This window comes from Arachis ipaensis, chromosome B05 (assembly GCF_000816755.2).
Source record: "Arachis ipaensis cultivar K30076 chromosome B05, Araip1.1, whole genome shotgun sequence".
NCBI classification, from domain to species: Eukaryota; Viridiplantae; Streptophyta; class Magnoliopsida; order Fabales; family Fabaceae; genus Arachis; species Arachis ipaensis.
In genome coordinates, this window is record NC_029789.2 from 24,053,203 (window position 1) to 24,067,742 (window position 14,540).

At 42.2% G+C, this 14,540-nt stretch overlaps 1 long non-coding RNA gene across 1 annotated transcript; it reads right to left on the reverse strand.

Annotated features, from left to right (window-relative positions):
• LOC110262777 lies at positions 248 to 14,528 on the reverse strand. Its single transcript, XR_002347766.1, has 2 exons — positions 14,187 to 14,528; positions 248 to 338 (listed from the first exon to the last, which is right to left on the reverse strand). It is a non-coding gene; the product is annotated as an uncharacterized LOC110262777 (long non-coding RNA).

The window sequence follows — 14,540 nt, forward strand, 5'->3', positions numbered from 1 at the left end:
GGCGGATTCCAAATCCTAACCCGACCCGCCTTTTTTAACGGGTTTAGCGAATCGGCCCGACGGGCTCGACCCGTTTTGCCACCCCTAATAATTTTACTACTTATTCCAAATATTTTGGGTCAGTAGTTGCATTTTTCTCTTACGGTAGGTGATGTAGATGTTGAAGCGGTTGGTGCAGCACACTTGTCAAAAAAAAAAAAGAAGTTGGTGATTGACCAAGGAAAAAAAAAGGTTGGTGTATCACATATAAAGAAAATTTTTACATTAGGTATCTGCAATTCGTTTAGGTTCAGATGGTAAACTTCCATGAGGATTGAGAACTAATATTTTGTAATCTACTTAATATATTAAAATTGAATTTTTTTTCAACTAATAAAGGTGACGTATCGATCTCTCATGACTCTATTTTCTTTTCAAAATGTACTTTCTTATTTTCTATTCTAAATTATTTTATAAAAAAATATATTTATTATAAAAATATTATAATTAATATTTAATGAATAATACATAGTTATACTAATTTAGGAACATATCTTTATTTTTAGAAAATACTATTTATATAAAAAGTTAAACATAAATTTATAATTCTAATTGCTATAAATATGATACTAACGTTCATAGTGGTAAAATAATATTGTAATAATTAATTTCTATAATTATTTTGTACTACTAAAAGCTATATACAGTGTTTCTTTGTGGTTAGTGAGTCTAAAAATCTAAGAATCAAAGCATTTTTTTCTAATTTGTTATTCTTTTTTGATTGAACAATTGTTTCTAAGGAGTTTTGTAGGTCAAGTTCATGTCACATTCCCTCTACGTTTTCTATGTTTATCCAAAAATATTCGAAGTGGAGCATGTAATGAGATCGAATTTCTTCAATTTAGGTTCAATTTTGAAAAATTTGTGCCACCTTGAAGATGCAATTCAAAGATTGGTACTATATTTAAAATTTTTTTTCTTAAGCTTTTTGTATTAAAAATAATTTTATAACATATTGTATTTTTTCAAAAACTACCGGTCTTTTGGTGCATTAATGCAATGCCATTGAAGAGAATAAAAGTCAATTTAATTTGACAATTTTAATAAGAAGATAGTCTGAATTTGTACCGATTCTAAGTATTCGATCTTATGATGTTATTTCGGTTGGTTGTTACGAGAATTACTCTAATCTATACGTATCTAAGGATTAGAATAGATTAAATATTATTTAAATAATTTAGTTCTAATATTGGTAGTTGATTAAATTAGTTTTAGAGAAATTTAAATTGTTGTCCCAATTTATATATTATGACCAGTGGCGGAGCTTGAAACAAAATTTTGGGGGAGCCAGATAGAAGATAATTGTCAAGATGTTTTTGATATGGACCTCATTTAAAATAATCTCGTCTAACCTCATCTCTCTAATTTGGGTGATATTGCCAAATTTAAAGCCGTTTTCCAGGGTCTCGTTCCAAAAAATTAAGATCAAACTCATCAGATGCAACTTTTTGAACGTTTAGAGGTTGTATCTCACTTTTTTCATGATTCATTAAAGTAGAAGAACTATCTATATGCGTTGATATTGTAAAAGTTATATGTTCTCCTTCTTGAATATTAGCCTTCCTCTTAAAAAATGCATCAATTCTTTGATTTTTCATGATTATTTTATATAAAAATTTGAATATATATCCTGTAAAATATGTAAAAAAGAAGTTAGAATGACAAATATTAAAATTTATAATATTTATTGAATTTTTTTATCAATTTATATAAATACAATAATATCAATACTTATTGAATATTCTAATATTTTTTATCATATAAAAAATTAAATTAAATAAACAGTAAAATATAAAATATAAAATGTAAAATGTAAAATGTAAAATAATACTAAATTACATAAATAAAAAATACCTAACTTTTTATATTTGAACTCAAAGGTAGAGAAAGTGTTGCTTATTGAATAGATAGCTGCGAAATGTGAATACACTCAGTTAAGTCCAAATCCAACATGTTTTGAATATTTAAAATTAAAAATTACTGTACAATAAAAGTAAAAGATGAAAATTGAACTTTGCTATTTTAAGTCATAGCAAAGTATTTAAGCCAATTGAACTAATTTTTTTATTTTTTGAAGAAGAATTACTAATTTTTTTCCAAAAGTTTAGGGGCCATGGCCCTCCTTATCTTAACTAAGCTCCGCCCCTGATTATGACTATTCTTTATGGATACGTTATTTTTAAACTTTTTAATATGATTTTTTTAAGTTTGTTTTCTTTTTTGATATATGTATCACCTTTTTTTTGTATTTCAGATTAGTAATGCAATTATTAAGAGAAATATAATTCATCAATAAATTAGAATGATTAAAAGTTTAATTAAGATTAACTAACATCTGTTTTGGACACAAGATTGATTAATTAAGATTAAGGCGTAAAAAAGGAAAAAGAGTCATAATACGTAGTTTTGCTTTCTTTCTAATATATAAAAATACGTGAAAGAAAAAAAATTAAAATATCACCATTTAAAAAAAATTGTTAATCATACATATGAAAAGAGATTGGAGAATATACATGGATATAAAAAATAAAAAATTATTACTCGATTGTAGAATAAAAAATAATCATATATATATATAAAAATAATCATAACAAAAAAATAGTGCATAGTACGAATTATTGAACAATTTATTATCATGTACATGGCACGGATTATTAAACAATTTCTCATGTATTTTTTTTCCAAAATAAAAATACTATTTTTACTTATAATTATTATTCTTTATCAACTCTTTCATTTAAACACTAATATTATTTATTAATTTTTTTATTTTTATTCCTCACATTTATTAAAAATTTCTTTTCAATAATTTAGGTATTAATTGTTGTTATTTAATTAACTTATTTTAGGTATTTACTTATTAAAATTTTAGGTATTAATTATACCTCAATCATGGTATTAAGACTTTGAACATAATTTCAATTTAATTTTGGACAATATCTATTACGGCCTGGTCCGAGCAGTTTACGGGCCGGCCCGACCCGAGCAATACCCGACCCGAACAGTCGAGGGCGAGATGCTCAGACTCCGACCCGAACACGCGTCCCTGACATGCATCCCTGACAGCTTCGCCACAACTGTGCAAGGGAGGCCTCGAAGAAGGTGGGCCTATCCCTGCAGGGCCCACCTCTGACACGGTATAAATGGGAAGGATCTACCCTTCCCCCAAGGTACGTCACATACCAATCTTCCCCTTTTTTCGCCTGCACACTTGACTGACTAGAGCGTCGGAGTGTCTTTGCAGGTGACACCCCCTTTCACATATGAAGAGCTCGGGACCTCGTCTACCCCCAACCCGGAAACGTACAACCAGACGACTTCCCCTTCGTTGACTAGGATACTTATCCGATCCGTCCGGTACCCGACCTACCGAACATTGGCGCCGTCTATGGGGAGGTCCATGGACTTCGTACTGGTCCAAAGTGGAACAGGCCGCGAGGCCGAGCCCGGAGAGGACGCTGCCGCGACTACCTCCCAGCAGCGCACAAGATCCCCTCCAAGACACCCAACACAATCTCGCGAGGGACGCCCCTTCGGGGGAACTGGCGACAACCACGCCAGAATAATGCAAGAACTGCGCCACAGGATGCAAGACTTGGAATGCCGGCTGGCAGACAGAGAACACGACCAGCACACCCCAGAACAAAGCCACTCCCGCTCTCACTCTAGGAGCCACTCCAGACGCACGCCCATCCCCCAGGCTGAATCTGAGAGTGCTGGAAAAAGAGGACGCGCGAGAAGATGCCACGACCCCGTCATTTATGCCAGACAAGAAAGGTGGCGCACTACAGGTCGAGGAACCGAAGATGCTCGTCGGGAGGACGACGAAGGAAGAACGACGAGAACACGGGGACCCGTGATAATGGGGGCGACCCCATTTCATCGTTCCATACTCGAGGTCCGACTGCCAAAACACTTTGACAAGCCAACGGACATGAGGTACGACGAAACGCAAGACCCGCTGGAACATCTCACGGCCTTTGAGGCCAGAATGAACCTTGAGGGAGTGGGAGACGAGGTAAGGTGCCGCGCCTTCCCGGTCACCCTGGCGGGGCCTGCAATACGGTGGTTCAATAACCTCCCGCAGGGCTCGGTGACCGGCTTCGCAGACATCAGCCATGCCTTCTTAGCCCAATTCACGACCAGAATTGCAAAGGCGAAGCACCCAATCAACCTGCTCGGGGTGACCTAGCGACCTGACGAGTCGACCAGGAAATACCTAGACAGATTCAACGATGAGTGCCTGGAAATCGACGGGCTGACGGACTCAGTCGCAAGTTTGTGCCTGACGAACGGACTCCTGAACGAGGACTTCAGAAAGCACCTCACCATGAAACCAGTGTGGAGTATGCAGGAAATCAAATGTGTGGCCAAGGAATACATCAACGACGAAGAAGTGAGCCGAGTCGTGGCCGCCAACAAACGGCAGCCCTCTCACAACCAAGACCGGCACCGCAGAAACAAAGAAGGACAAAAGGAACACGCCAGAGACGGCGGCCCGAGCAAGGCTCCCAGACCATTTCCTCGTGTCGGGAAGTTCACCAACTACACTCCCCTCACCGCGCCGATCATGGAAGTTTATCAACAAATTGCCGAAAAGGGGATCTTGTCGAAGCCCCGACCACTGAAGGAACGAACAGGGGGAAATCGAAGCCTCTACTGTGATTATCACAAGGGCTATGGGCATAAAACCCAAGACTGCTTCGATCTAAAGGACGCACTGGAGCAGGCCATTAGGGATGGAAAGCTAGCCGAATTTTCCCACCTCATTAGGGAGCCGAGGCGACGGAATCGCGACCACGACAGTGAGGATAGGACTCGAGCACCGAAGCGACGCCAAGAACCGGAGGACGACGACCGGGGCCTCACTATAGTGAACGTGGTAACAGCTAGGAATGCAGCACCTAGGTCAAGGTCGGCACACAGGAAAGACGCCAAAGTCCTGGCGGTCTCCTCATCCTCTACGCGAAGCACTAGGAAGCTCCCACCCATTTCGTTCGGCCCGGAGGATCAGTGATTCGACGAGATCGGAGAGAGTCCTCCCATGGTCATAACGGCCAGAGTAGGAACCGGTCTCGTCAAACGAATCCTTGTAGATACGGGGGCAGACTCGAACATCATGTTCCGCAATGTGTTCGATGCTTTGGGCCTAAGGGATGCCGACCTACAGATGCACCAGCACGGTGTCGTAGGGCTTGGCGACCATTTCATCAAGCCAGATGGCATAATCACCCTGCCGATCTCACTGGGACAAGGACAGGGGAGAAGAACGGTAATGGCCGAATTTGTGATCCTACGGGACTCCACCGCCTACAACATCATCCTGGGGAGAAAGACAATCAACGACCTAGGAGGAGTCATCATCACGAGGATGTTAGTAATGAAGTTCATAACTGAAGAAGGGTCAGTAGGATCTGTGAGAGGAGACCTGAAAACGGAAGTCGCTTGCGACAACGCCAGTCTCTCGTTAAGAAAAAAGTCTAAAGAGGCATCGGGAATATTTCTCGCTGACTTGGATGCCAGAGTCGATGACAAACCAAGACCCGAACCCGAAGGGGACCTGGAGAAGTTTAGGGTCGGGAACTCAGAGGAAAAATTCACGTTCTTGAATAGGAACCTCCCCCATGAGTTAAAAGAACCTTTGATGGAAATTATCAGAGCCAATGGCGATTTGTTTGCCTGGACACCTGCCGACATGCCAGGCATAGACTCCGGTCTCATGTCGCACCACCTAGCCATCTGACCGGAAGCCAAATCAGTGGCCCAAAGGAGGAGAAAAATGTCTCAGGAAAGAGCAGAGGAAGTGGCCAGACAGACGGCCGGCCTCCTCGAAGCGGGGTTCATCCGGGAGCTGGACTATTCGACCTGGCTATCAAACGTGGTCCTGGTAAAAAAGCATAATGGGAAATAGAGAATGTGTGTGGACTACTCCGATCTCAATAAAGCATGCCCTAAAGACTGCTACCCCCTTCCCAACATTGACGCACTCGTCGACGCGGCTGCGGGATACCGGTATCTGAGTTTCATGGATGCCTACTCCGGCTACAATCAGATACCGATGCACTGGCCAGACGAGGATAAAACGGCGTTCATAACGCCAGGGGGGACCTACTGCTACAGAGTGATGCCGTTTGGCCTAAAGAACGCGGGGGCAACGTACTAGAGACTGATGAACAAAATATTCAGCAACTCATCGGCAAGACGGTGGAAGTTTACGTGGATGATATCCTCACAAAAACCACCCGCCCTGACGATCTCATAAGCGACCTGGAGAACGTGTTCGCATCCCTTCGACAACACGGCATGAGGCTCAACCCGCTTAAGTGCGCCTTTGCCATGGAGGCCGGAAAGTTCCTGGGATTCATGATAACCCAGAGGGGAGTGGAGGCCAACCCTAAAAAGTGCCAAGCAATACTCCAGATGAGAAGTCCGGGCTGCATCAAAGACGTTCAGCGGCTGACGGGAAGGCTCACAGCGTTGTCCCGTTTCCTCGGTGCATCGGCAGCAAAGGCCCTACCCTTTTTCGCTTTGATGAAGAAGGGAATAGCATTTGAGTGGACCCCTGCGTGCGAAGAAGCTTTCAACCACTTCAAAGAGATTCTAGCAGCACCCCCAGTGCTTGGGAAGCCGAAAGCCAAAGAGCCACTCTATCTGTACCTAGCCACCACAGAGGGGGCGCTCGCAGCGGTGTTGGTGCGGGAAGAAGGGAAGGCCCAGCAACCGATCTACTTTGTGAGTAGAGCACTGCAAGGGGCAGAACTCAGATACAGCAAGCTGGAGAAGCTGGCACTGGCACTTCTGGTCTCCTTCCGCCAATTGCGATAGTACTTCCAGAGTCACCAGGTGGTCGTGAGAACAGATCAGGGGATTCGTCAGGTGCTCCAAAAACCTGATCTAGCAGAAAGGATGATGACCTGGGCCATCGAATTGTCCCAATCTGACTTGAACTACAAACCTCGACATGCAATCAAGGCGCAAGCAATGGTAGACTTGCTGGTGGAGGTAATCGGGAATCCAACCGAAGTCACGAACATACGGTGGAAGCTCCATGTAGACGGAGCCTCCAACCAGACGTCTGGGGGCACCGGGATTATCTTAGAAAGCCCGGCCGGAGTCATCTACGAACAGTCGGTCAAGTTCGAGTTTTCCGTATCGAACAACCAAGCAGAATACGAAGCCCTCCTGGGGGTTTGGTTCTAGCTCAGGAAGTTGGGGCCACGAGGCTGGAAGTATGCAGTGACTCGCAAGTCGTCACTTCGCAAGTGAATGGAAGCTACCAAGCCAGAGACTCACTGCTACAGAAATACTTAAAGAGGGTCAAAGAGCTGAGCAAACAATTTGAAGAGATCACGATCCAACACGTTCCAAGGGAGAGGAACACACGGGCAGACCTCCTATCCAAGCTGGCGAGCACAAAACCTAGAATCGGCAACTGCTCCCTCATCCAAGGCATCACGAAAGAGCCGGCAGTTGCCCTCCACCTGACCAAAATAAGCCCTTCTTGGATGGACCCCATCACTGACTTCCTGGAAAGCGGCAAACTTCCTGAGGATGAGAAGGAAGCCAAAGCGTTAAGAAGAGAAGCCGTCAAATACACGGTCATACAAGACCAGCTATTCAAAAAGGGACTCAGCCAATTTTTGCTGAAATGCTTACACCCCGACCAGACGGACTACGTACTTAGAGAAGTCCATGAGGGGTGCTGCGGCCATCACATCGGGGGCAAAGCCCTAGCAAGGAAGCTTATCCGAGCTGGATACTACTGGCCAACAATGATGAATGACTCCAGAGAATTCATAAAAAAATGTGCGAAGTGTCAACAGAACGCCAACTTCCACAAAGCTCCAACTTCCAAGCTGAGCCTGCTGACGTCTACCCGACCTTTCGCACAATGGGGAATCGACCTCTTAGGACCCTTTCCGGTCGGCCCAGGACAAGTCAAGTATCTCATAGTTGCCATCGACTACTACACCAAATGGATAGAGGCTGAACCACTGGCCAGCATATCCTCATCCAATTGTAGAAAGTTCCTGTGGAGGCAGGTGATAACCCGATTCGGCATCCTGGAGATTGTCATATCAGATAATGGGACACAGTTCACTGACAAGAAGTTTGCAGAATTTCTCACCGGCTTGGGGATAAAGCAGAAGTTCTCCTCGGTTGAGCATCCCCAGACAAATGGACAAGTGGAGTCCGCAAATAAGGTTATCTTATTAGGTCTCAAGAAGCGTCTAGATAGCAAAAAAGGTGCATGGGACGACAAGCTCGCCTCGGTCCTCTGATCCTATAGAACAACCGAACAAAGTTCCACAGGAGAAACCCCCTTTCGCCTAACATATAGAGTCGATGCGGTGATACCCGTAGAAATCGGTGAGCCGAGCCCGCGGTTACTTCTCGCAGGAGTAGAAAAAGCAGTAGACAAAGACCTGGTAGACGAGGTCAGAGAGATGGCCCACTTATCAGAGGTAGCGCTGAAACAAAGAATAGCCCTACGCTACAACACCAAGGTCCTCAGGAGGGAATTTGAGGAAAGGGACCTTGTCCTGCGGCGCAACGACGTCGGGCAACCGACCCCGGGAGAAGGAAAGCTGGCAGCAAACTGGGAATGCCCCTACAGAATTAAAGAAGTGCTTGGCAAAGGCGCCTACAAGCTGGAAAGGCTCGACAGCAAAGAAATCCCGAGAACATGGAATGCAGGTAACCTGAGGAGGTTCTATTCATAGCTTGGGCGCACCGGCCAAGCGGCCTGACGAGCTAGATAGATGTTTACTTTTACCAAATGTTATTTCCCAATGGTTTACTTTTATCAAATTCCTATCGTGTTCATGAATTCGTTTAGCTAACGACTAATTTTTACTTGTCTAAATTCTTCCATCTACTATTCTCCAACACGTACCCCACACAATCGCGTTCTTTAACGGCAACCCGGGACTGATCACCTCGGGAGCCAGTCGGATCATAGCCATAGCTAACGGCCGCGATAACGTGACCAAGGCGGTTTCAACCATGCTACCAACGTAAACGGCAAAACGGACACAAGTAATAAGTCCACACCGGAACAACGGTAACAAAAAACACAATACTAAACAAACAAGATAAAGGCAATACTTTAAAGCCGACCAGGCGACCATTAAAACGTAGCAAAGGTCTTAACAGTTGCAACAAAAGTATCTTACAAGGCCAAACAAAAGCAAAAGTTACAAGAGTTCACTTTCGGGGCATATCAACAATCTTGCCGTCCTGAATTGTTTTGAAGACCCCAATAGCCGACGTGTCGAAGTCTGGAACCACGATCTTCACTTGAGCCTTGAGAGCCTCCTCAGTTATAAAGATCACGTTCTTTCCTTGCACTTTAGTCGCCTTGTGCTTCTTCTTAAGCTCTTCAAGTTCGGCCTGGGCAGCCTTAGCCGACGAAACGGCCTGGTCGCGCTCCTTTTCCACAGCAACCACACAACCTTGCGCGGCATTGAGCTGGCTCTCCAGATTCATCTCCGCTCGGTCAAATAGGAAACGATGGCATCGGAGGCCTTCATCTTTTCCTCAAAGGACGCAGCCCTCTCCTCGGCACCCTTGCGCCCTTTCTCCACCTCGAACAGCTGTTCCTGAAGCTTCTCAACCTGGGCCTTGAGTTCGTTGTTGGCTTTGGCAGCGGTTTCAAGTTTCCTTCGCAATGCCTACATGCCCGACAACTCGAACTCGGCCTTCCGAGCTATCACAGCTCCACGAAGAAGAGTGCGATACATCCATCTCGCCTGGGTCGCGAGCTCGGTACCGAGAAAGTTGTCCTCCGTACCAGGGATCAGCTGATTGTCTATAAAGGTACCGGCATCGAAGTTCCTCTCCATCATGGTGAGAGTTCCTTCCGGGCTAGAGGAGGCCCTCTGCCTCTTGGGAGTAGGGACAAGCTTGAAATCATCATACTCCCGCTGGGTGGAGGACGACTGCCCAATACCAGCCGCCTCCTTGAGAATAGGAGAAGCCTGCGTCCCAGTGGAATTCTTGTCGGACATCGCGGTGTCTTAAGGAGAGGGCACAGCTTGGCCCCCCTTCTCCTCGGCAGGGCCTTCCGACTTCCCGTCGACCTTCTCGTCCGTCTTCTCCTCGTCGCTATCCTCTAAAAAGGTCTTGACCAAACCTTCAAGCCCAGTTACCGAGGCAGACATCTCCACTACAGCAAACAAACAAATACGTCAGTTGTGAAGTCGGGAATAACAAACAATGATAAACAACACAAAAGTATAAGACAAAACGGCTCACAAATATAACTCCTGGCGGCCTCCCGTTCACCTATAAGGAGGTGGGGGTTCACGGGGTTCTTTCCAAAAAGCGCAAACAACACGTCGACAATCCTCTTATTTACAGGGGATATTCCCTTGTAGGTCACTTTTATGAAGGAGTTGGACCCCGCCCCGAAACTCCAATATGTCGGGATGAGGCGTTCTCCCTCTAGCGACAACCAAAAGGGACGGCGACCTTTGACAGGGCGAACTTTGAAATATTTGTCCTTGAACCCATGATAGGAGTCCTCGAACAAGCCAAATATCTTCTAACCTTGGGCAGATCGGAAAGACAGGAACCCTTTCCTCGCTTTCCCTTGTTTGGAAGGGTTAGTAACGCTGAAGAAGAAGAGAAAGACATCCACCGATGCCGGCAGCTCGAGATATTCACAAATCATCTCGAAACAGTGGATAGAAGCCCAGCTGTTTGGATGAAGCTGCGACGGGGACACGGATATCCGATTAAGAAGCGACATCTGGAAGTCGGAAAACGGTATGCGAACGCCCACCTGGGTGAACATGGCTTTGTAAAACCATATCCAGTCGGGAACCCGGGGGGGAATGAAAATTAATCTCATACAGCCGCTCATTGGGGCAGGATTGAAGACCTCGTAATTGGCCTCCTCGTCTGTCCCCCCACAGAGATACTCGGCTTGACAAAATTCCGTCAACTCCTCCAGATCCATCCTATTCGGCGAGTCCTTCACATCGGAGGTCACCCAGGCGTAAGGGTCGTAGCTCGCGGCGGAAGGGGAAGCCTGGGAAACGACGCGAGGCATACCTACAGTGGGGGTACCACTCCGTTAGTCTATGAAGTTGGGTGCCCAGGAAAAACCCAAAAACTATGTCCATCCTATTCAATAGTTAAGATCAGGCATGGCTAAAGTTATCTATCATGCAAGCTACCTAAAAGCCTAACCTGGAATGGTACCCCTCCCCTAACACATCTACTTGGCACTAAAAAGTCATCCACCAACAAAAATCAAACAAGACAGCAAGAACACAAAGCAGATACAAACAACAAACGTACAACAGTGAAGCAGAAAAGAGAGAGGATCAAAGATTACCTGAATCAGTTGCGAAAACTGAGAAGGAAGAAGGAAAGATGCACAGAGATGCTAGGATGAAGCTCTGGGATGCTCTGGGATTTTCTAGGTGAAGAAGAATGAGATAGTAGGAGCAAGAGTGTAAAGGAAAAAGATCAAAGCAAAACTGTTTAAAACTGCCACCCAGGAAGCGCGAAAGACCTGGGGGCAAAATAGTCTTTGCATACGGGGTTTTCCAGCCCATTATGAGCATTAAATGCCCTGCGCGAAGAACGAGGTCGCTCCAACAACAAACAGACACGCGCACAAGAGGCACGTCTACCCCACGGATGGCCGGCCTGACGACACCACGCGAGAAAGGAGATGACGCGCCACCAACTATCCTCTCGATCGTTGCTGGCACGTTGGGGGCACTGTTACGGCCTGGCCCGAGTAGTTTACGGGCCGGCCCGACCCGAGCAACACCCGACCCGAACGGTTGGGGGCGAGACGCTCAGACTCCGACCCGGACACGCGTCCTTGACAGCTTCGCCACAGCTGTGCAAGGGAGGCCTCGAAGAAGGTGGGCTTGTCCCTGCAGGGCCTACCTCTGACACGGTATAAATGGGGAAGGATCTACCCTTCCCCCAAGGTACGTCACATACCAATCTCCCCCTTTTTTCGCCTGCACACTTGACTGACTAGAGCGTCGGAGTGTCTTTGCAGGTGACACCCCCCTTTCACATCTGAAGAGCTCGGGACCTCGCCTACCCCCAACCCGGAGACGTACGACCAGACGACTTCCCCTTCGTTGACTAGGATACTTATCCGATCCGTCCGGTACCCGACCTACCAAACAAAATATATATATATAATTCAACTAATTTATTCTAAAACTAAATTTATAATTTTCACATAGTCTTTATTCTATTTTTTTCATACCTAATGACTATTGACTACGATCCTATTAATAGTATCACCTATAGTAGATTATACAAAGAGAAAGTATGAAAAATAAAGACAAGAATTATAAGGCTATAAAAAATTCCATTCAAGTTTGACAAGAGTAAGACGGTTTACATAGAAATAGTTCTGATAGATGATAAGATTAATTGATTCATTTACTAAATTTTTTCAAGTAATGCTAAGTTCAATTTATAAATAGAGTTTAATTTTGATGCACTGACAGTGTAAAGCGTTTTACATAGTCGTGCAATCACATCCGTTCTTTTGGATGACCATTCACACGGTCAATGTGAAATGTATTTATTTTTATTGATGTGTCATTACGTAATTGGATACACGTGTAAAACTACTTTACACTGTCAGTGCATCAAAATTAAATTCTTATAAATATTTGTAGTTCATATTTTAAGTTAATTTTATAAGTATACCATTTCACAAGTCAAAGACAATTCTTTTTAATAGCTTTGTAAATGCTAATAGCTTTTATATTTAATTTATTTTGCAATACGATAAAATTTATTGTTCAATCAAATCAAAGACAATTTTTTGTAATAGCTTTGTAAATGCTAATAGCTTTTATATTTAATTTGTTTTGCAATACGATAAAATTCATTGTTCAATCAAGAATTATTTGACAAAAATATTTGAGAATGAATTGGTAGAAAGGAAAGTTTATGTCTTCTCAAATTTTGAGATTGAGAAATCAAGCGGAATATATCTTCTGACGGTACACACGTGCAAAATATCTTTTAAGATGGAGTCAGGTATAGTATATTTGGTCGATGATCGTAAAATTCTGGATAATCATTTTAATTTGCTTGCTCGTGCTGATATATTGAAACAAACAAATGAACTATTCTACTTATTTGGTACGTAATTAATTTATATTAACCCACACAAAATTATTTTCCTTTTGATTTTAAGTTTTGCCAAAAAATTGTATAATAACATCATTTTATCGATAACAAAAATTTTAACAGTTTATTTATGAAAATATTTGAAATTGTATTGTGACTTTTTTTAAAGGTATATCATTTTATTAATATACTATTATTAGTTTTATCGTTTAATATAAAATAAATCAGTAAATTTTTTTTATTTTATACACGTTCGAAGTTATAATTTCTTATATTATTCACTCATTTGTCCTTAATTTGGTACTTTTAATTCAATTTTTTGTTCAATTAGATATTATTAGATTCTTGACTAGAAAAAAAACTCATATCATGGTCAAAAATAGGGAGAAGTGACCAATACATTGTGATTGATCTTCATGATTTACAGTATGTAAAATTTTAATATGAATATTTCTTTAGGTTATAATTATGTGTTGTGGTGCAAATTTTTTTTTCTTTATATATTACTACTTACTCCCTTAATTCTCGCTTTCATTCAAAAATGAGAAAAAAATTTTATTGTACACTATGAGATCAATTTACAATCCAATTACTTGCTCATCTATGTGATCACCAAGTAACAGAATACATAATTTATTCTCTAATTTATAAAATTTAACAAAGACATTGGTAAACATATTGGTTTCACATTTATTTATATATTTTATTTATTTATGTTATATTTGTAATTATATTATATCTATTTTTATCAATATATTTTTTTAAAAAATATCGTTAGTATTAGTACATTGTGTATTAAATAAATTAAATGATAGAAACACGTAACTATTTTCTTTTTCAGTCAAGATTAAGTAAAATACTGTAATTTAGACTTGCAATATCAACATATTAATAGTAAAATGAAGAAAAAATATAATATTATATAAAAATAAAATTTAAATCATAATTATAATTTATGATTTAAATCATAATTTAAATGTTTTAAACGGGATAATTTCATTTAGAGAATTCATAATTCAAACAATTAATATCACATTAACACTTTCATGTGTTTGATCAAATTAAATTGCACTATATGGGGCTTGTTAACTCAAGTAACCATAATAAGCCCACTAAAATTGCTGGCCCGAAATGAAAAATATAACTAAAACTAGGACCAATTGGCAGCCGAGGCCTTGGATCAATGGCAGCATCACCTGCTTCGCTGGGAGTTGCACCCGGATTTGAATCTTCAGTGAGGAATATAGAATCCATGTTAGTAATATTCATGTAGTGTGTGTAAGTGTGTTATGTGAGTGTGTAATACATGAGTGTAATACCTAGAATTGGGAGTTGTCCAATTCACTTGACAAAAAAAAAAAAAAAAACTAGGAACA